Source organism: Megascapheus bottae, chromosome 6 (genome assembly GCF_031878675.1).
Source record: "Megascapheus bottae isolate mThoBot1 chromosome 6, mThoBot2.hap1, whole genome shotgun sequence".
NCBI classification, from domain to species: domain Eukaryota; kingdom Metazoa; phylum Chordata; class Mammalia; order Rodentia; family Geomyidae; genus Megascapheus; species Megascapheus bottae.
The window spans coordinates 55225057-55248231 of NC_143514.1; the positions used below are offsets into that span (position 1 = coordinate 55225057).

A 23175-nucleotide genomic window follows, 5' to 3' on the forward strand; every position below is an offset into this window, starting at 1 on the left:
GCAAGTGGATTAAGCAGCAAAACAGTGCCACATAGAGAGCTGTGGGGCCATGTTCATTCTTCACAATAGCCAAGAGATGGAAACAACCCAGTTGCCTCACTACAGATGAATGGATACAAAAACTATGGTACCTATATACAATGGGGTTCTAAATAGCCACCAGGCAAGATAAGACAATGGCATTTGCTGGGAAATGGATGAAACTAGAGCAAATCCTGTTGAGTTAGGTAAGTCAGGACCAAAGAGACAAAAGGTCTCCCTGATATGCTGGTATTAAATATAAATAATGCAAGGGCAATGATGGAACAGAGAGAAAGAGGGAACAACCAAATCCCTAGCAAAGGGAAGAAATGTACATAAAATCCAACCTGGGAGAAATGGTTTCATTGCCAATATTCAAAGAGTTAAATCTTAAGCTGGGAGTGGTGGCACATGCCTGCAATTCTAGCTTCTCAGGTGGCTGAGATCTGAGGATCTCATTCAAAGTCAGCCGGGGCACAAGAGACACTTATCTCCAATTAACCACCAGAAAATGGGAAGTGGTGTGTGGTTCAAGGGGTAGGGAGATAGTCTTGAGCTGAAGAACTCAGGGACAATGCCCAGTCCCAGAATTCAAATCCCACAACAACAAAAGAGTTAAACCTTTCATTCTATGTACGTCTAGAGATTTTTTGTATATTCCAACAATTATCAATTTTGTAGACTAGAAAGATGATACTTAGTACTATAAAAACAAAAAAGTGACTGTGATAATTGGTAGGAATGACTATGTCACAGTACTATAAAATATATGTAACCAAGCCACCTAATTGTAACAATTAAAAAAAAGGGGGTGGGACTGTGGGGTCAGGGATTGAGGCCTAATGGTAGAGTGCTCTCCTGGCATGCACAAAGCCCTAGGTTCAATTCCTCAGTATCACTTACTCAGAAAAAGTCAGAAGTGGTGCCCCGTGCCTCAAGTGATAGAGTGCTAACCTTGAGAAAGCCCAAGGACAGGGCCAGGCCCTGAGTTCAAGCCCAGGTTAGAAAAAAACGGAAAAGGCTATGGTAAGATAAGAAATAACACATAGTAAGGCTACTCCCTGGGTATTGGGAAAGCACTGAGAGTGCTCAGATTGTGGTAGATTCTGAGGAAGTTCTCTGGGAATAGGGTTCTAGGAAGGCTAGGGGCAGAGTGGGCTACTTACTTTGACCCTTCCTAGTCTGGGCTCCAATCCTAAAGCCTCCAGGCTCTTGATCCAGCTTCAGGAGTGAAAGCAGCCATCTCAGAAGACCTAGGGACATAATCACGGTCCAAGTGAAGGAGGTTTATCAGAGGGGCTGACGAGGCCATCGCCCTCAGGGGAATGGGAGCAGTATGGCGCCTGTCCCTTTCCTGGAGCATCCTTGTAACACCGAGACTACAGGTGGGAGGTACTTTGTGGTGACAGCTAGGTCTGGGTGGAGAGTGGGAGTGCAGACCTCTCCCAGAAGAACAGGGTGGAGTTCAGGTTTGGGTGGAAGGCTTTGGGGGGGGGGGCGATACTAGCTGCTCCGTGAAGGGGGTGCTGCTGCTGCTGCTGAGGATCTGAGATGGAGGGAATGCTAACAAGGAATTTCTGCTCCTGAGATACTTCTGTGTGGTGGAGGAGGACGTTCTAAAGGACCGCCTGAAAGATGATTCTGAGTGAGGCATGGGGTCCAGTACTTCACCTTCACCCGGGACAGATTGGCTTTTGGGGGGGGGGTGCTGGTCCAGGGGCAGTGTCTCTGCGCTTTTTTAGCTCCAACTATACAGCACCACTTCTGGTTTGGTGGTCCGTGGGAGATGAGAGTCTCACGGACTTTCCTGCCTGGCTTCGGAAGCGAAAGCGATCCTCAGCTCTCCGTCTCCGGGTTACAGGTGTGAGCCAGCTTGGCCGTTTAGCGGCCGAGGTGGCTGTGGATGAACCTCCTTCCGCGCAGGACACGTGTTTTCCTCAGTCAGGACCGGCAGAGCCCGAGAGACGCAGGTCCCGCGCTCCTGCTGCAGCCAGCGGAGGCGCTGACGGTCTTCTCCGTCTCTCCCTGAAGCCCGGCTTCACCTGTGTCTGGCTCCGCCCACCCCTCGCTGGGTCTCAGCCACACGACCCGGAAGCACACAACCCCGGAAGTTCATCCTTGCCGGACCCGCCCCTCCCTGGCTTTGCCCCGCCTCCCCCAGCCCTTTCATCTTTCCCTTCCGCCGGAAGCCACCCGGAAAGCTCCCGAATGTCTGGATCCGCCCTCGTGTTCGCCTGACTTCCCCCCCCACCCCGTCCGCTCCCCGCCCCCCCCACCCCCCCCCCCGCGTCCCTGAGCGTCTGTCGCTCAAGGCCTCAAGGCTAGCACGCAACCACTGGAGCCACAGCAGGCCCTTGCGGCTTTTTCCGTGCATGTGGTACTGAGGAATCGAGCCCCGGCTGCATGCATCCTAGACAAGCACCACCACTGGGACCACGAAGCCACCTGCTTTGTGGACGGATTGATGCAAGATCCGCCTGGGAAGGTCTGCGAATTGCAATACCCTTCCTCCGCCCAGTACCTGCGTTTCCTGGGTGACTGGCAACACCTGGAGGCAGTTACATCCCCTTCTCTGAAGTCACCTCCGGGCCGCGGGACGGTCCCGGCGACTTTCACGGCGACCTCTGAAGGGAGGTTAAGTTACATAACCTGCTGAGCTTGAGCCTTCCCCAGCGTCTTTAGATCTGTGCTACTCTGGGCAATTGTCTCCTTTTCCTGCTGTGCAGAGGCACTCTGTACCACGCGCTCCTCCACCCAGTTTAGTTTATCCTGTGCTCTTGGTCCTTTCCATGCAGCATATTCTGCACAGAGATAGGGTAGTCCGGGCGATTCCTTACTTCCCTGTATATACTCTATGCAGCCGGTAAGTAACCTCCAAGGCCATAGCAGTGTTATTCTTCTGGACATCAAAAAAGTAGTGGCGTTTATCAACAAGTGCATGCTGTGCCTTCTCTGTATCAATTGCTTTCTCGAATTGTTGGATGGAAGCCTGTTTCACCTCTTCTAGTTGGGCAATTTTTTGCTCATCGAGTTTATCAATAAAATCTGCACAAGGGACCAGAGTTTGGCCTAGTGGTTAAAGTGCTTGCCTAGCATGCACAAAGACCCGGGTTCAATTCTTCGGTACCACATACATAGAAAAAAGCCAGAAGTGGTGCTGAGGCTCAAGTGGTAGAGCTCTAGCCTTGAGAAAGTCCAAGGACAGTGCTCAGGCCCTGAGCTCAAGACCAGGACTGGCAAAAAAAAAAAAAAAAAATCTGCACGAGGCTCCATATTTTTTAAAATATATTTTTATTGTAATTAATAGAAGGGTTACCTGATATTTGCCAGATAAATGGTGCCTTAATTCCCACACATTGATACCCTTTCACATGTCATGGTCCCCATTTCCCTTCCCCCCTCCCCCACTCCATATTTTTTTTTTTTAACATCATAGACCATTAATCCTAATAATGCTAAGCCAGAGAAGGTCTCTGGAGTAATCACATATATTTCTTTGGGTAAAAAATACAAGATAAGCCCAGTTCCAAGCACATAGGGTCCTGGTACACCAGTTTTAGGGTAGAGAAACTGGAAGAATTCCTCTGGAATCACCCCCCAAACTGTACTTTTCCTCCATATTCGGGAAGAGGTGGTACAGGGGCAAAACTTTTTTCTGCAGTGTCCTGGGTCCCAGCAAGGCTGTGTTCTTCAGACAGGGAGCCGCAGCGCTGAAGGTGGAGGTTGTCACCTGGGACAACATGGCTAGCAAACCTCCATACAGCAGCACAGAATCCCTGTGACCTCCACCGGAGACTGTATCTGTGCTTGATTTTTTTTTCTTTTTTCCCAGTCCTGGGGCTTGAACTCAGGGCCTGAGCACTGTCCTTGGGCTTTCCTCAAGGCTATCACTCTACTACTTGAACCACAGCACCACTTCAGGCTTTTTCTAAGTATCTGGAATTGAACCTGGGTCTGTGTGCATGATAGGCAAGCAATCTACTACTTGAACCAAGTTGTTTGGTGTTTAATTGTAGGTGAGTTTCATGAACTTTCCTGCCCAGGTTGGCTTTGAACTATGATCCTCAGATCTCAGCCTCCTGAGTAAGGTAGGATTATAGGCATGAGCCACTGGCACCTGGAATGTTATATTCTTTTTTTTTGCCAGTCCTGGGCTGGAGCTCAGGGCCTGAGCACTGTCCTTGGACTTTCTCAAGGCTAGAGCTCTACCACTTGAGCCTCAGCACCACTTCTGGCTTTTTTCTATGTATGTGGTACCGAGGAATCGAACCCGGGTCTTTGTACATGCTAGGCAAGCACTCAACCACTAGACCAAACTCCCGGCCCCTGGCATGTTATATTCTATTTTATAAAATGTCATGGCAAACATCCCCTCCACCAGCCTTGTGCATAAAGTTTAAGAAAGGACACTTCAGAGATAATCCGTAGACGATATCCAAAGCACATTTGGAGACTAATTTCCATAATTGCTATGGTAAAAAGGTGTATGTATGTTTCTTTTCTATTTTTGCCAGTACTGGACTTGAACTCAGGGCCTGGGTACTCCTTGGGCTTTCTCAAGGCTAGCACTGCACAACTTGAGCTACATCATCACTTCTGGCTTTTTTGTGTACATGTGGTACCAAGGAATTGAACCCAGGGCTTCATGCTTGCTAGACAAGCACTCTACCACTAGGCCGCATTCTGGTGCCCCATCATTTTTTTTTTTTTTTTAAGAAGTAGTGGGGGCCGGGAATTGAGAACTCAGCAAATATAAGGCCTGGGATTATCTCTAGGCTACAGTTTTTCATATGACCTCTAGGTGTCACGCTTGGACTCACTTTAACCAAATCTTGGCTGGCTATTCTAGAGAGGTCAAGCCAGGCAAAGATGACTAGCTGTCACCTATAGTCCTAGCTACTCATGAGGCTCAGATCTAAGCATCTCAGTTCAAAGTCAGCCTGGGCTGGAAAGTCTACAAGACTCTTATCTCTAATTAACCACTCAAAAGCCAGAAATGAACAAAGAGCCTTGAGCAAAAAAGCTCAGAGATAACTCCCAGGTCCTAAATTCAAGCCCAAGGACTCTCCCTCTCTCTCCCCTTCCCCACACAGACACACACACACACACAGACACACACACACAAAGTCAAGTGATATCCAGCCTGGTTTATCCGCCCAGCAAACTGGAAAGGGCATGGAAGGATGCCTTGATACAGTGACCAACCATTCCATTTTTCCCTGACTGAACTTTCATCAATACAAGGGCAAGGAATTTGTATTACTAAACCAGATAATCGCAGGAGTTTGTGAGAGTTGATCAACCAATCACAGACAGAAAAACTGAATTTCCCCAAGTTTCCCCTAGACTAAGGTCTAGGTCCAGGGCTGGGAAGGTAGCTTTGTAGTGGAGTGCCTGTCTAGTAGTCATGAAGCCCTGGGTTTGATTTCTCAATACCATATAACAGAAAAAATGGGAAGTGCTGCTGTACCTCAAATAGAAGAATGCTAACCTTGAGCAAAAGAAGCCCAGGGACAGTGGCCAGCCTCTGAGTTCAAGCCCAAAACTGGAGAATAAGAAGAGAAAGAAAAAGTAGAGGAGGAGGAAAAGGAAGAAGAAGAAAGATCTAGGTCTAGTAAGAGAACCTAGCTCCACTTCAAACAGGCCCTAGTAGCAACATTGTGGATGGATACAGCATGCGGCCTGGTGGCTATCAGAATTCAGGGAGAGAGGATCTATCTATCTATCTATCTATCTATCTACTTTAAATTAACCACTTTCTGACAGTACAATAGCTAACATTTGTTGAGTGCCACTGAGTATAACACATACATTGTGTGTGTGTGTGTGTGTGTGTGTGTGTGTGTGTGTGTGTGTGTAATAGTTCTGGGATTGAATTCAGGGCATGGACCCTGAGACTTTTCTCTACCTTTGAATTTTGGGTAGTTAATTGGAGATAAGAGTCTCACAGACTTTCCTGCATGGGATGACTTTGAACCTTGAGCCTCAGATTTCAACGTCCAGAGTAGCTAGGATTTTAGGCACGAGCCATAGGTGCTCAGATGACATATTGTTTATCATCTGAACAGAAACCTTAGGAAAACATATTTTTCCTTGTCAGAAATGAGATATCTAGATGGAGTTGTAACTCCTCGGCGGAGCAGATACATGAAACCCTGGGTTCAGTCTTCACACAGAAAGAAAATTAAAGAGGGAGGAGGACAGGAGGATAAACAGAAGGAAGGAAGGAAGGAAGGAAGGCAGGCAGGCAGAAAGAGAGGAAGGTAGGGAGGGAGGGAAGGAGGGAGAGAGAAGTCTGAGACAAGAGAATGTAAATGACCAGCCCAAGTCAACCTGGAATTTTTTTTTTTGGGTGGTGGGGCTTGAACTCTGGGCCTGGACGTTGTCCCTGAGCTCTTCAGCTCAATGCTATCACCCTACCCCTTGAGCCACAGTGCCATATCCGGTTTTCTGGTAGTTAACTGGAGATAAGAGTCTCACAGGCTTTTTGTGCCCAAGCTGGCTTTGAGACTCGATCCTCAGATCTCAAGTCTCCTGAGTAGCTAGGACTACAGGTGTGAGCCACTGGCACCCAGCTATTTTCTTCTTGTCTTTAATTGTAAGGCTAGGAATGGGAGGTAGTAGGAAGGCAGTTATAGGTGGAAGAATTGAAGAGGGTATATGAACAGGGATTGGTAGGGGTCAAACAGCATTGACAGCTTGCTGCTGCTTCTTTTTTTCCCCCCAGTCCTGGGGCTAGAACTCGGGGCCTGAGCACTGTCCTTGAGTTTTCTCTATCACTTGAGGCATAGCACCACTGCCAGCTTTTTTGTTTTTTTTTTGTGTATGTTGTACCAAGGAATCACATCCAGAGCTTTGTACATGCTAGGCAAGCACTCTACTACCAGGTCATGCTACTGGCTTGACAGCTTGTTTCTTAAATGAGATCTTCTGCTTTGGGCTAGGTGTACATCTAGCTAGGAGATGTCCAAGGAGTCCTCTTAATGGCTCCAGCTTGCGTCCTCCTTGAGGAGCCAGGCTTTTGTAGAATCCAGGATAGACCCAGCCTGCTTTATGTGTGAATAGATATTTGAACTTGAGACAGGTACAGGGAAAAGTCAGGAGCTAGCCTCAAATGAGGGACAAGTGAGGGGTTTGAGATCTGTAGGGGTTTTGACATGGGTCATGCTAAGTACATTGTCTTTTTACCCAAAATTTGGGTTCATTGAAGAGCTGAGATGAATGCTATAGTCAGACTTCTCTTCACAGAGATATAAGGCTGGGTTTTATTTTGTCCATGCAGTTAGTCATATAGTATTCAACCTGCTGGGTACATTGTCATCTGGCATGTCTTCTGTCTTATGCCAGTCTCTATGAGATTTAAGAATCTTCAGCTCTGGGGTAGGAGCTTGCTGCCAAATGCAGTAGGTTTTGAACTACATAGGATCACTGCATTTCATGGATGATCCAAAGGCTATTACAATGCAAGATGTGCCCCACCCTGTCCTGCCCTAAAACCTACTGACCTGGTGACCGTGGCCGGTTTCCACTCCTGGCTCCATTTTGCCAGTCAAGTCCTCAGACAGGTGGACCTGTAGAAGTCCTTGCCCTAAGCCATGTCACTTACTGTTCTTCACCAGCTGAACTTGAACTCAGATCTCAGCCTCTTGAGTAGTTCATGCTTGTATTCCTAGTTACACAGGGGACTAAGCTCTGAGGATTGTGGTTGAAAGCCAGCCTGGACAGAAAAGTCCAAGACACTCTTATCTCCAATGAAGTACCACAAAGCTGGAAATGGAGTTGTGGCTCAAGCCTTGAATGACAACAATAAAAAGCTAAGGAACAATACCTAGGCTCTCAGTTCAAACCCTAGTAGTGACACAGGAAAAAAAAAATTATTGTGTGGTAAGTCATGTTTAAGTGCTTGCTAAGTATGATATGAACTCATATGGCCACATGAATTCCATACTTTGTGCTTTGTAAATGTAAAGACTGAGACTGGAGCGCTTGAGTAACTTGCCCAAGGTCACAGAGCTGTTAAGGGCAGTGTGTTTGGGAGTGGGGGAAGGGAGGGAGGATTTTAGACTTGGGTACTTAGGTTCCAGCTCACATGTACTGAACTACTCAGCCATGGTGCCATATGGAGTGGGACTGAATAAAAGAATAGCTATTATGATCATTGTAATTTAGCATTAAGTGCTTTTTATATCCACAGTGCTAAGTGTTAATTATTAGCGTATTTAGATGCAACATTTATCCTTTTTGTTCCTGTTTTTTTTTTTTTTTTTCCCACAGCCATGGCAACAAAGGGCCTTGTGCTCTCTATAGCAGAGCGTCCTGCCTTTGTCCCATCCAGCCTGGTGCATCAGTCTCTGCAAACAACAAAAGATGTGCCCAGCCGGCAGGCTGTCCCTCCCCCACCGCCGCACAAATGGAGGCTGAGGCCTCTTCGATTGGAATTGTGCTAGGAAGGCCGCAGACAGGTACAGATCAGCAGACCAGGAGCAGGGCTCACAAGTGAGGTCATGCTTAATAAACCTGATTAATTTCTTTGAGCAGCAACAATGCAAGAGGACAGGGGTGAAGGGAGAGACAATAATTCATCCTGATTCCAAGGCACAGGAGCACAGCTAAAACCAGTAGAGAGATTTTGTAAAGATGCTCTTGGGGCCTTGAGGGGCTCAGACATGGTGGCAGCAGGAAAATTCAGTGAGCAGAAGATATTTGCTCACAGTAATCTAGTAAGGAGGCTAAGAGACAATCCAGAGCAGGGCCAGAACACAGACTACTCAAGCCATCAAACCAAATCTGATCCAGGATACTTTCCTGCTTAAGTCTTTTGTAGTGGCTTCCTACCAATGACTCTAGTAAGAATGTAGAGAGCAATACTTGCACATATTTGATATTTATTATCTATGTGGTGCTTTATGGAGGAGGACACTGAGGCAGGCTGCTGAAGTAACCAGCCCAAATCACAGCTATTTATACTGAATGAGCATTCCAACCCAGTCAGCTCTTTCAGACTTATCCAATTCATATGTGTATTGTCCATCTGTTTTGTTGTTGGTCATGAGGCTTGCACTCAAGATGTGGTCTCTGAGCTCTTTCTCTCAAGGCTAGTACTCTACCTCTTTGAGCCACACTACCACTTCTGCTTTTTTTGGCAGTTAATTGGAGATAGGAGTCTCATGGACTTTCCTGCCTGGGCTGGCTTTGAACTTCCATCCTCAGACCTTAGTTTCCTGAATAGCTAGGATTATAGCTATAAGCCATCAGCGCCTGTTTATTTTATTTATTTTTTGTGGGTCATAGGGGTTGAACTTGGCCTGGATGCTATCCCTGAGCTCTTCAGCTCAAGGCTACCACCCTACCCTTGAGCCAAGCTTCACTTCCTGTTTTCTAGGGGTTAATTGGAGATAAGAGTCTCAAGTTCTTTTGCGCCTGGGTTGGCTTTGAACCTTGATCCTCAGATCTCAGCCTCCTAAGTAGCTAGGATTATAGGTGTGAGCCACCGTGCTGGCTTTTTTTTTTTTTTTTTGAGAAAAAAGCATTCAAATTCTTTGCGCATTAAAACAAAACAAAACAAAACAACCTGCACAAAGATCGGGGTTTGATTCCTTGGTACCACACACATAGAAAAAAGCCAGGAGTGGTGCTATAGATCAAATGATAGAGCTCTAGTCTTGAGAAAGCCCAAGAACAATGCTTAGGCTCTGAGTTGAAGGCCCAGGGCTAGCAAAAAAATAAATAAATTAAAAAAAAAATATATATATATTTTGTTTTACAGCTATGTAATTATTTGAGGTGTGTCTCATCTGTGTGATGTCTCACTAGACATCTATTCCCTTGATATTATAATGTGACATTGAATTTACTTTCCAGACTCCTTTGCTAGTAGGGTTCCTTCAAACAAATGCATCCACATTGGACCTGGAGCTGAACTGATTAGAGTGAGAAAGAAGTTTGAGGCATTTATTTTGTTGGTTTTGTGGTTGTAAGGCAGTTTGATCTGGACCTGCAAGTACAATGATATTTCCCTAATTTGAGAGCCTGATAGGTGGCACCATTCTAGAGCTAGTGGCTACCAATGACCACCCTCAGAGATTCATTTCTTGTTTGGAGCCACAACTTCCTTGAAGCCTAGAAGATCAGCCTCAAGTCTGTCTCTTCAACCCATCTCATGATACTGGAAACTAGCACTGGAATACCTTCCAATGGATCTTCTTCAGTCCAAAGGAAATTATTTTCTCTGATATTGAATCCTAACTAAAGCATGGGTCTAAGAGTTACTACATACATGACAAAATGCTTTGTTATTATCCAGGTCATTAAATACAGATGCAAGTGAATATTTATGGAATGTCACATATTTGGGTATCAGAGAGATACAATTTCAAACAAACATTTGTGGAGCAATCTATAAATATTTTCAAAATCTTACAGAACTTAAATTCTGTTTAAGTATACCTATTGATGATACTGTTAGGATTTTTTTGTTGTTGTTGGTTGTGGGGCTTGAATTCAGGGGCTAGGCACTGTCCCTGAGCCACAGTGGCACTTCCGGTTTTCTGGTGGTTAGGTAGAGATAAGTGCCTCACGGACTTTTCTGCCCAGGCTGACTTTGATCCTTAGATCTCAGCCTCCTGAGTAGCTAGGCTTATAGGCATGAACTACTGACACCCAACAAGGAAATTAATTTCTATAAAGACATAGGTCATCTCATAGAATCCAAAGCTGTTCTTGAGAGTGACGGTAGCTAAGGGATATAGTGCTGAAGAAAACCCAGATTACACTTCTTTTTCTGTATATCTCCTTCATTCTTTCTGATTATATTCTCTGCCTCCTGATTCAGGGGGTTTAAAAAAAGTTTCCATCTCCTCTAATAAGAGGATAGATAGACTGAAGCAGAAAAGAATTCTGGAATGAGTCTATGAGTAGCCAAGTCCCATTCAGCAAAGTTATGTACTCTAAAGGATGTCAAGCTTGCTTGCTAGGCAGCACCTCTAGAGTGTAAAGCTCTTTTTTTTTTTTTTTTTTTGCCAGTCCTGGGCTTTACCTCAGGGCCTGAGTTCTGTCCTTGGACTTCCCTCAAGGCTAGAGCTCTACCACTTTAGCCTCAGCACCACTTCTGGCTTTTTTCAATGTATGTGGTACATACATTGTCTAGGCAAACACTCAACCACTAGGCCAAATTCCTGGCACAAGACATTGTTTTTTTTTTGTTTTGTTTTGTTTTTTCTTTTTTGGTACTGGGGATCGAACCCAGGACATTGTACTTGCTAGGCAAACGCTTTGCCACTGAGCTACATCCCAACCCTTAGAGTGTAAAGTTCTATGGAATATAATGTAAATGGTGCCACTGAATGCCACCATCTTGAATCAATTGGTATGCCTGGATCCATATAGATTACATGTAGGGGGAGGTAGATTTTCCAGAACAAGAAACAACTATACATGAGGAAATTCTTGGAAACTCTAAAAGTAGGATCATGGTTATCTGTTCTAAAAATGTTTTAATATATTAGGTCAGCAAATGGCAAACTATGACCCATAGGCCAAATCAACTCTGACCCCTGTGTCTGTGGATGTAATTTTATTGCAACATCGTCATGCCAATTCGTGCTTTATTTGTGACTGTTTTTGATCTAGAATGATAGATTTGATCATCTGCAGCAGAGACAGTATAGTTTACAAAAACTATGGAATCAACTGTTTGCTTCTTTACAGAAACACCCAGCTGAGATCCTGCTTGGCTGCTCCAAAAGAGGCTTAGGAGGCAGCACATGCAGCACCACCTTGATGTTTGCTATGCTTCTCCTCCTTGAACTGCAGGATAGGAATTTGCTTTTTAAACAAGATCCCTAAGTGATTCATAGGCACACTAACGTCTGAGAGGCAATATATTAAACTCTTCAGTGGGTACAATCAATATTATTGAAACTTTCATTTCACATAGCCCCTTTCAGCCTGTGGGACATGTACAATGCCCTGGGCACATTAGATTATTGTATCACTATCCCTGGATTCTATGTAGTGATTATTTTTTCTCTCTAAGTCAGAGAGCAGTGTCATTTACTACCAGCCAGAGCCCTTACTGAACATCTTTCTGGACAAAAAGGATTCATAGCTAGATGCAGTCTGTCAGGTGCGTGTACATTCATTCAATCAAAGGCATACTTTGTATCAGGATTGGAATTTGGTGGATGAACAAATTGGCAGAGTTGAAGCCTTCACAGTGTTTTGAAGCTTTTATATGTCATCTACTTCTTCCTAAAGATCTTCCATAGGTGGGCCTCCATGAGGAAACTGGGGCTCAGAGAGGGTAACTGACTTACTCAGAGTCATATGGCTTGTGAGTGGCAGAGATGAAAATTGAACTTATGTGTTTCTGACACTACAGTTTATATATTTTCTTCTATGCAGCCCAGCTAGATACGGTTCTAGGAGATTGTAATCTAAATTAGATCTACAGCTAGAGAGCCAGTGTTTTATAGATAAGAAACAGAATATTCTTATCTCCTACCTCCCAGACATAGCCAAGATGATACTGCAAGATTGAGGCAGGCTAAAAACTAGAGGAGCTGAGCTCTTCTCCTAAGACCCGCTCTTTTGAAGTGATAAGTCTGCCTCCTTCATTTGTGAGAGAGACAGGTGATTCTAGTTCAATTACTCCTTCTAGACACCTGAAATAAGAGCTACACCAGACACCCTGGATTGGATAAGCACTGCCTTAGAGAGACAAGTGGTCAGGACTAGTGCTTTTCCTCCAAGAGACTCCCCCAAACTGAGGTCACCTTAATTTTCCAAGTCTTCTACCTCTTCCACACCTCTTCGGTCCACCTCCCCAGCTCCTGCCCTGCTTTGCTTCTCAATTGTGCCATTCTACTTTTTTTGACTCTCATTCTTTCAGGGTGTGAGGGCAGTGGAGGAGTTTGAGACAGAGTTTGCTATGTAGTCTAGTTTAGCTTTAAATTTGCAAATCTCCTACTTTGTCTCCTGAGTGCTAGGATTGCAGACATACAGTATCAGACCATCTTAAACTTTCATTTCTTTTGTCAGTCCTGGAGCTTGAACTCAGGGCCTGAGCTCTGTCCCTGAGCTTCTCTGTGCTCAAGACTTAGAGCTCTACCACTTGAGCTACAGCAGGGCCTGGAAATTGTCCTTGAGCCTTCTCAAGGCTAGCACTCTACCACTTAAGCCACAGCACATGCTTTTCTGTGTATGTGGTACCAAGGAATTGAACCCAGGGGTTCATGCATGCTAGGTAAGCACTCTACCACTAAGCCACACTTCCAGTCCTGAAATTTCATTCTTATATATTCAAATATATTTTCTCTGTTTAACTTATGTCCTGCACTTGGAGGAGAGAAATGAGGTAGGCAGAGAGAGGTGCAGAATTAGATACAGGTGCTGGAGTATAAATGAGTGGCTAAGAGGAGTAAAAGATGATTTTGAGGAAGGTTCTGGTATGGGAAAGGAGGAGGGAAATGTAGGAATGACAGACAGAGATTAGAATGCTCTATGGTGGGATAGGAGAAAGGAGATGGTTATGAGAAGCTAGCAGGGATGAGCCAAAAACTGCAACATCAACATCCCCAGCCACATCTAAGAGCAACCTTACAAGGAAAGTACTAGTATTTCCATCTTATAGAAATAGAGGGATTGGATCAATGTTCCAGCTTACTTGGAAGGCAGTCAAGCTAAAGTGAAGAAAAAGACAGGTCAGTTTCAAAATCCTGAAGTATCTCAATTAAAATATAGGAAGGACTATCAACAGTTCAGCTGAGTCCCAGGCTTGAGAGAAGGCTTTGTTGAAGCTACACTGGAAGACTTTTGTCACACAGTTCCTATAAACAGAATCTAGACAAGCATGTGCAGTTTATTTGAGGATGATCCCAAGAAATACTGTGAGACAGCAAAGAGAATAATTGCCAGTGAACAGACTGAGAGACAAAGTCATTGAGAGCTATTCATCAGATGGGATTAATACCCAGAATATAATCTATCCAGAATATATAAAGAACTTGAAAAATTGAATATCAACAAATGGGCAAATGAATTGAACAGACTTCTCAAAAGAAGTACAAATGGCCACTAAACAGAAAAAATGTTCAATATTCTTAGCTATTAGAGAAATGAATATCAAAAAAAGTACTTTGAAGCCAGTTCTTATGCCTGTAATCCTACCTAGTCTGGAGGTTGAGAACTGAGAATGGTGATTTGAAGCCAGTCCAGGCAGGAAAGCCTGTGAGACTCTTATCTCCCTCCAATTAACCACAAGAAAACCATGAGTGGCACTGTGGCTCAAAGTGGTACTGTGCTAGCCCTGAGTTCAAGCGCCACAACTGACAAAAAGAAAAACTACACACACACACACACACACACACACACACACACACCCCGCCCCCTCCCCACCAAAAAACTACTTTGAGATCAAGAAAATCAACAGCTAGGTAAGGTGGTACATGCCTGACATGCCTATAATACCTGTGCCAGTCCTTGGACACAGAGCCTGAGCACTGTCTCTTAGCTTTTTTTGTTCAAAGTACTCTACCTCTTGAGCCACAGCTCCACTTCTAGCTATTCAGTTGTTAATTGGAGATAAGAGTCTCACAGACTTCTCTGCCCAGGCTGGCTTTGAATTGTGATCCTCAGATCTCAGCCTCCTGAGTAGCTAGGATTACAGGCGTGAGCCACTGGCTCCCAGCTTCCAAGAAGATCCTGAGTTTGAAGTTAACCTAAGCTGAGCTACATACTGAGATCCTGTCTCAAAACACCACAAACGAACCACATCGAAACAACCTCCCCCCAAACAACAGTGAGCAAAACAACAAAGCTGGGAGCTGGGAGCTCATGCCTATAATTCTAGCTACCCAGGAGGCTGAGATCTGAGGATTTTGGTTTAAAGAAAGTCCATGAGACTTCTATCTCTAGTTAACCATCAGAAAACTAAAAGTGGATCTGTGCCTCAAAGTGGTAGAGCACTAGCTCTGAGCAAAAAGAAGTTCAGGGCCAGTGTCTAGGCCTTGAGTTCAAGCTCCACAATAAAATAAAATAGAATAAAAGAGTAGTGGGAAGGAAGGAATATATTCAGTGGAATTTACATTAGTGCAGAAACAATGGAGAACAGTATAAAGATTTCTTTAAAAAATTACCATGTAATCCAGTGATATCACACATGGATATATGTCAGAAGAAGTCTAAGTCACATATAACAGACATACCTATACACTTGTGTTCACTGCAGCATTAATCACAATAAACTATAGAATCAGCCTAGGGACCCATTAATATAATGAATAAAGAAAATAAATTATATACATTATATGTACAATGAAATATTATTCAGTCATACCGAAAAATGATAATGAATGAAGATGTATATATACACACATATGCATACATATGAATTCACATGTATTTACATGTATATTCACACATAAATATGCCGCGATGAAACACGCAAAATGTTGATCGAAAAAGGCAGGGAGATGGAGAGGAAGAAGAATAGAAAAATGGTGGAGGGTGTAAGTTTACTCAAAGTGCTCTATGTACATGTGGAAATATCACAATAAACCCTCCCCTCATATTACAACACATGCTAATTCAAAACAAAGAAATTGAGCTTACTTTTCTGTACTAAGGATTGGATCTAAGGCTTTGCACATACTAAGCATGTGTTCCATGTGTTCTACCATTGAACTATTTAGTTCTTCCCTAGGTCCCTCTTTGTTCTTATTTCTTACTCGTCCTGGGCTTGTCTTTTACCTTTAGGATTACCAAATGGTCTGTGGGTCGTTGAGTGGACCCTCTGGTTGTTGCCTTTTGTCTTTGTTTAGGCTCTGAGCCTACCTGTGAGAATTCCTTCTACCTCTCCCCACCAACTATCTTCTTATCCTTCAAGATTCAGCACAATGTGTAAGATTTGAGGCATCTTGATCCATTCATTCTTCCCCACCAAACTGAGAGTTGAAGTCAGAAGACAACATATGGTTCATCTTGTAGCCTCTCTCAGTGCTTGTCAGTCAGACTGAAGTAGTTTAGGAAACATTTGTGATCAAGCTGACTTCCTTGTACTTCCATGACACTTAGAGCTGTCATTACATCTGTGTCCAAATGCTTGACTTCCTACCAAGGAGCTGAGGTCCGGGAAAACAGTCTGAATTTTAGTTATGCTCAAGATGCAGTATTTTGAACACAAGAAGTTGCTTATGAGTATTTATTGAATGACTGATCAGAGAAGGAACATTTCAAATTAAATTGCCCTTTTCATGACTCCAGCAAAACACTGGCCAAGCCATCCAAAGGGAAGTTTGGTCATCTTTGTTAATCTATTTAGGGTACAAAAGAAATACGTAGCTGGAAATTGTATAAAGCTGGGTGAGTAATACAATGTAAGCCTCTGAGGGTGACAATGTTCAAAGGGACATTATTTAGTCGGGCAGGGAATTGTCCGTCCTCCGGCTTCTGCCTCCTGGCTGCTGGGATTATGGATGTGCCCTACAAATCCTCGGCAGCAATTTCTCTTACCGGGTTCAGTAATATGCAGCTAGATTAGATGATTACTTTAAAGCATTACTGTTTAGAAAAAATAAGATGGAATAAAAAATAAGTACTGGAATCCACAGTACTCCCAGACTTGAGTCAAGAGGAGACTGAGAATCACCCAGAAAAGGAGAGGTGAATGGCAGAGAGGAACAGGGGGGGTGATGTAAGAGTAAGTAGAGAGAAAGGAAGCAGTTTGACCTTGGAAAGTGTCTGGCATGGAAGATGAGCAAGAAAGGGACAGGTGACTAATCAATTACAAGAGGTTCCACCTACCACTGTCTGGATTCTGGAAATACATTGATGTGGTTTGAATTTAATAAGCATTAAAATTCTAAGAACACTTAAAACTGTCCAGGGAGGCTATGGAGTGAACATCATATGAGCAAATTTCTAAGGCTCAACCAGACACCATCTATTATGGATGGTTTGAGACTAACATATCCATTCTGCTACTATAGAGAGACCTTAATGACCCCTGAGGTCTTATTCCAAAGTTGTGAAAGGCAGAGGGAGGTTCATTCTGCTGTTTCATCGAACACTCCCTATGATTAATTCAGATACATTTGATAAGTCTTTTCTCTATACAAAAGGAGAGGGAGGAGATATTAAATTGTGGGTCTTTTCATGAACATTGCTATCCACTTACCACCCCCTCCTTCTCTTTTCTTTCTTTTTTTTTTTTTTTGGTCTGAGAGTGGGACTTGAACTCAGGACTCAAACTTGGTACCTGATGCTTTGCTCATTAGCTGGCACTCCACCAATTGAACCATGCCTCCAACCCCAAGAGTTTATTCTTTTTTCCCTATTTACATATCTCTACATAGTAAAATTCTATACTTAATAAATTTGGACAATAGTTTGAATGGGGCTGGGTTAAAGTGGAACCTGAGGCACAAGCATGGTAGAGTCTTGTTCATTAAATATAGAAATAAAACCAGGGGGCTGGGAGTTTGGCCTAGTGGTAGCATGCTTGCCTAGCATGCATGAAGACCCAGGTTCAATTCCTTGGCACCACATACATAGAAAAAAGCCGGAAGTGGTGCTGAGGCTCAAGTAGTAGAGCTCTAGCCTTGAGAAAGTCCAAGGACAGAGCTCAGGCCCTGAGCTCAAGCCCAGGACTGGCAAAAATTTACAAAAGATAAAACCAGGAAAGATGGACATAGTTATAATAAGGTAACTAAGAGTTCATTTAAAAGACTAAGCAGTGGGACTCAGAAACTGGTTGTCTACTGTTGGGAGCCAGAGTGGAATCAAACTGTACCTTGACTTGCATCAGACGATGGCTTTATTGTCTTATTGCTTTCTGGCCCTATTCTATGTAAATGACCTGAGAATTACCATATGAATGTAACACCTGGAGGTTCCCTGGGTCTGGAGGAGGGAAGAAGGGGGAGTGGAAAATAAACGCGGCAGTCTCGGCAGTCTTTGGCTGGACTGCGGACATCCCGGACCCGGTGTGTCTGTCTCTCTTCTATTTCTTCCTAGTCCTTGCCCCCGATTTCAGGAACCCCAATCTGCGAACCCTGGTTTGCTGCCGGTTGGCCCCGGCAGTCTACCTCATGACTCTTAGGCTGTTGCTTTATGTTACCCCTAACCCTCGTTTGTTTCCCCCTTCCATTTAGGCAATTTATCAGGCTATCATTGGTGTGTTTGAAACTCCTCTAGGAAGTAGCTGTAGGACTGGCTATGGAAGGCATTTCCCCTCCCCCACTTCAAACCCTGTTTCTAAACCCCTTATATCCTAGATTAAAATGTAAATGTCAAACAATGTAGAGTGTGTAGCATGGCAAGCTTTTTCCCTGAGGACTAACATTTTGTGCTAGGATAGAGAACAGAAGTGAGGTTCCAGTAATCAAAGAAAGATGATTCACATGTCTGCTTCCCTACCAGATTACAAATCTGATAGCAGGATCTTGGGCTTGAGTATTTCTACTCTTTAGCCCAGGGCTGACACCTAAAGGAAGTGCAGTAAGTTTTCTGGTAAAGTCAATTAAGCAAGAGAACATTCTTTTTAGAGTAAGGAGCCCTGTCTTAGAACACAATGATATATTTTCCATTTCAGGGAGAGTTTTATGAAGTTTGGGCTTCATTCAAACAATTACTGAGAAATGTATGATGTAAGACAAGTCACTCAATCTGTCGGTCTCAAATTTCTCATCTGTAAAGTGAGGTTAAAAATAGTATGATGCCTGGCATGGTGGCTCACACCTGTAATCCTAGCTACTCAGGAGGCTGAGATCTGAGGATTGAGGTTCAAAGCCAGCCTGGGCACTAAAGACCACAAGACTCTTATTTCCTATTAAACCACTAGAAAACTAGAAGTGGTGCTGAGGCTCAAAGAGGTAGGGTGGTAGCCTTGAGCTGAAGAGCTCAGGGCCCAAGTCCAGAGTCCAAGCCCTATGACCAACCAAAAAAAAAATATATATATATGAGTTATATATATATACATACACACACACACACACACACACACACACACACACACACACACACACACATATATATATATATATATATATATATATATATATATATATATATATGAGTAGCCAGGAGTTTGGCCTAGTGGTAGAGTGCTTGCCTAGCATGAACAAAGTCCTGGGTTGGATCCTTGGTACCACATACATAGTAGAAGCCAAAAGTGGTGCTGTGGCTCAAGGGTAGAGTGCTAGACTTGAAAAAGCCCAAGAACAGTGCTCAGGCCCTGAGTTCAAGCCCCAAGACTGACAAAAAAATAGTATGAGTTGCCAGCTCACATCTGTAACCATAGCTACTCAAGAGGCTGAGATCTGAGGATCTCAATGTGAAGCCAGCCCAGGCAAGAAAGTCCATGAGACTGTTATCTCCAATTAACCACCAAAAATCTAGAAGTGGAGCTGTGGCTCAAGTGAAAGAGTGCTAGCCTTGAACAAAAAAAGTTCAGAGACAGCACCCAGACCCTGAGTTTAAATCTCTGGATGGGCATATGCATGTGCACACACATGAACACACAAGTACCATGGAGTGGTTTGAGAAAATATGCTCTTCTACCAGATTTTTACTGTAAAACATGGCTTCTCAGCCTCAGCACCACTGACATTTTAAGTTAAGTGATTCTTTGTTTTGAGGGACTCTGCTGGCTTTCTTAGATGATTTGTGTCATATCTGGCCTCTAGTCACTAGATACCATAGTAAGTACCCCCCAAGTTATAACAGTTAAAAATGCCTCCAGCTATTGTCAGATGCCTCTGGGGGTAAAATTGTCTCTGGCCAAAACCTACTTCTATCAAATTATTGTAATTAATATATTACTGGTTCAGGGATAGACAGCCATTGAACAGAAGAAACTAGAAACAGACCTCTGTGTATATAGAATCTGATATAGGATAGATGGAATTGCCTATCAGTGGAGAAAGAATATTTACTAAATGCCCAAGTAATTGATTGAAAAATATAACATTGTCTCGCATTATTCATAAAAAATTTTGAGAATGGGGAGAATACCTTTGCTGCTTCAGGGTAAGAAAGATTTCTTAAATAGGATATAAAATGAAATGAGAAATATTTATACATTTTATGTTAAACATTATATGCACTGGCTGGGGAAATAATTCAGTATCAGAACACTTGGATGTGTGAACTCTGCCAAATATATATACATCAGTGGTATATACAAGATGAAAAGCTAAGTTGCAAATGAGAAGTTCTTTTTGGCACAGATATTATATATAAATAATTATATATAATATAGTAATATATAGAATATACATATATATGTTTTAATATATAAAACAACAAAGAACTAGTAAACACCTAAATATTGGCTATACTCATTTCTTATGCCTGATGTTACAAATTGTCACAAGTTGGGTGGCTTAAAGCAATACATAAATGCTGGAGGTATGGCCTCTAGCTCTGCCTTGTAGGTGGCAAGGTTCTGTTCCCAAGAGCACCAAAATACCACCACTACCACCACCACCACCAAACCCAGTCTATTACAATTTTGGAGATGTTCAAAACTCTTCTGGCTTCCCAGAGTCTTCATTTCTGTGGTGTTTCTTGGCTATAGCCAAGGGGCGCTTTCCTGTGTTTCTATCTCTGTCTTTCCATGGGTTTCTTAGAAGGACACAAAATTGTTCCTTCTTGTGCCAGTCCTGGGGCTTGAATTTAGGGCCTAGGCACTATCCCTGAACTTTTTTTTCCTCAAAGCTAGTGCTCTACCACTGTGTCACAGCTCCACTTCTAGCTGTTTGGTAATTACTTAGAGATAATAGTCCCTCAGACTTTCCTGCCAGACTGGCTTGCAATTACAATCCTCCAATTTCAGCCTCCTGAGAAGCGAAGATTATTGCATTCATGTTCACCAGCAGCACAGTGGTATTTTGAACATACTCTGCTATGACTTTTATTGAATCATGTGTGTTGCTGAGTAATTATATCAGTCCATTTTTTCATCTATAGTATCTTTTGAGTTTCACAACCTTTCTCCATTTTATTCTGTCTCTGTTCTCTTTTGTCCAAGATATCCATGTTTCTGATTGTATAGCATTCTCAAAGACCTCGTTGATCTTCCAGATATGTCAAGAGGATTCACTTCATTACAAAAGAGTTTTCCACAGACCCTTCCTGAATAATTCCTTCTCCATTTGTGGCTTTTGCTGAGATAATTGATTAGATCCATAGGTCAAGCATTTACTCTTTTCAGCAAAGTTCTCTCAGCTCCACACGGCTCTGATTCTGAGCATAGAATCTCTATAGTGAGAAAGCTAGGCATGTCAGGCTTGGTACGTGGTAGCACATTTATATATATGCACGTCTATGCATTGTGAATATATATGTTTGTATATATAACATATAATTATATGCCATATAATATGTGCCACATTGTCCACCTGATTATTAAGAACTTTCTCAGAAGTGGTTGTCATTTAATGGGCATGAAATACAAATATCCTTATATTCTTTTTTAAATAATCAGTACTGGGACCTGAAATCAGGGGCTGGGTTCTGTCCCTTAGATTTTTCACTTAAGACTGGCACTCTACTACTTGAGCTACAGCTTTACTTTCGGCTTTTTGGTGGTTAATTGGAAATAAGAGTCTCACAGAATTTCCTGCCTGGGTTTATTTAGAACCACAGTCCTCAGATTTCAGCCTCCGGAGTTGTTAGAATTACAGGTGTGAGGGGGAGGGTAATGGGTACCAAGACATGTGAAAGGGTATCAATGTATGTGAATTAATGTACCTTCTATCTGGCAAATATCATGTAACCCTTTTATTAATTACAATAAAAAATATATTAAAAAAAAAGAATTACAAATGTGAGCCACTGGCACTTGATTAACATCCTTATCCTCCCTGTTCATCTTGAGAACCCCATCCACTTACGCTTCTCTAGATTTCCAAGTTTGTTTCTTCCAAGTCATTATTTTATTCAGTAGTACCTTTAAACTAGTGTAAATACATGACTCTGGCTTTTTTTTTCCAGGAAAAGCAACGAGATGTATTGTTTACAATTATGTACTTGGGGGGATTTTCTGTTCATTCATAATCATCTCTGAAGGGGACTGTGATGCTCTGACCATTCACTTTCAGGTGATGCCACCACATTGTGCAGACAGATTCATCAGAAAAAGAGGGGGCTGGGAGTTTGGCCTAGTGGTAGAGTACTTGCCTAGTATGTATAAAAACCCGGGTTTGATTCCTCCGTACCACATACATAGAAAAAAGCCGAAAGTGGTGCTGAGGCTCAAGTGATAGAGCTCTAGCCTTAAGAAAGTCCAAGGACAGTGCTCAGGCCCTGAGCTCAAGGCCCAGGTCTGACTAGCAAAAAAAAAAAAAAAAAAAAAAAGGGAAGCTGGCTATAGGCTATAGGAAAAGAGCTGAAGGGGGGCAGGTATTAGTGTAGCAGTCAAATGTCCTTGCTTGTCTGTAAAACAGAGTCACTTGTTTGTATATATTCAAGGCCATTCTTGTATATGTGGTAAATACAAATTAATATCTCTTATTCCCAGTTGATGGAATGTTGCTCCAATTCTCTTATTTCCTATTAGATTGTAAGTATCTGGAGACTATGAACAGTGTCTAACATAGTGTCTTACATAGTATAGTTGCTCAAAACAAGTATTTATAGATTATTTGTAGATGGACAAGTATGAGGAACAAATTGGATTTCATTTCAACTTGCTGAACAATTTCAGATTTTCAGAAAAGTTACTGAGTGCATAAAGAGTTCCCATATACTCCTCACCCAGTTTCTTCTATTTTTAATATCTTATATTAGCATGGTACAGTTGTCAAAATTACCAAATGACATTACTATAAACGTCAGACTTTGAGTTTCAGTAGTTTTCTCATGTTCTGTTCCAGGATTCAAACCAATGTACCACTTTGCAGTTTTGTTCTACTTTGTATTTGCCACAATGAATTTAACTTGTCATGTTTTCTCAATATTCCTTGTCTAGAATGTTTCTCGGTCTATTTTACAATTTTGAAACACTTGTGGAGTAGTGACAAGGAACTCTGTAGAATGCCCCTCAATCTCAGTTTGTTCTAATTTTTTTCTCATGATTTGACTGGGGTAAATGAATTTGTAAAGAATATCAAAGAGAGGGGCCAGAAGTTTGGCCTATTGGTTAAAGTGCTTGCC

The 23175-nt window shown here is 42.8% G+C and overlaps 1 pseudogene; it reads right to left on the minus strand.

Moving 5' to 3' along the window:
• Nucleotides 1-2661: 2661 nt before the first annotated feature.
• LOC150061921 (ATP synthase peripheral stalk subunit b, mitochondrial-like) lies at nucleotides 2662-3763 on the minus strand (annotated as a pseudogene).
• Between the last annotated feature and the right edge of the window lie 19412 nt (nucleotides 3764-23175).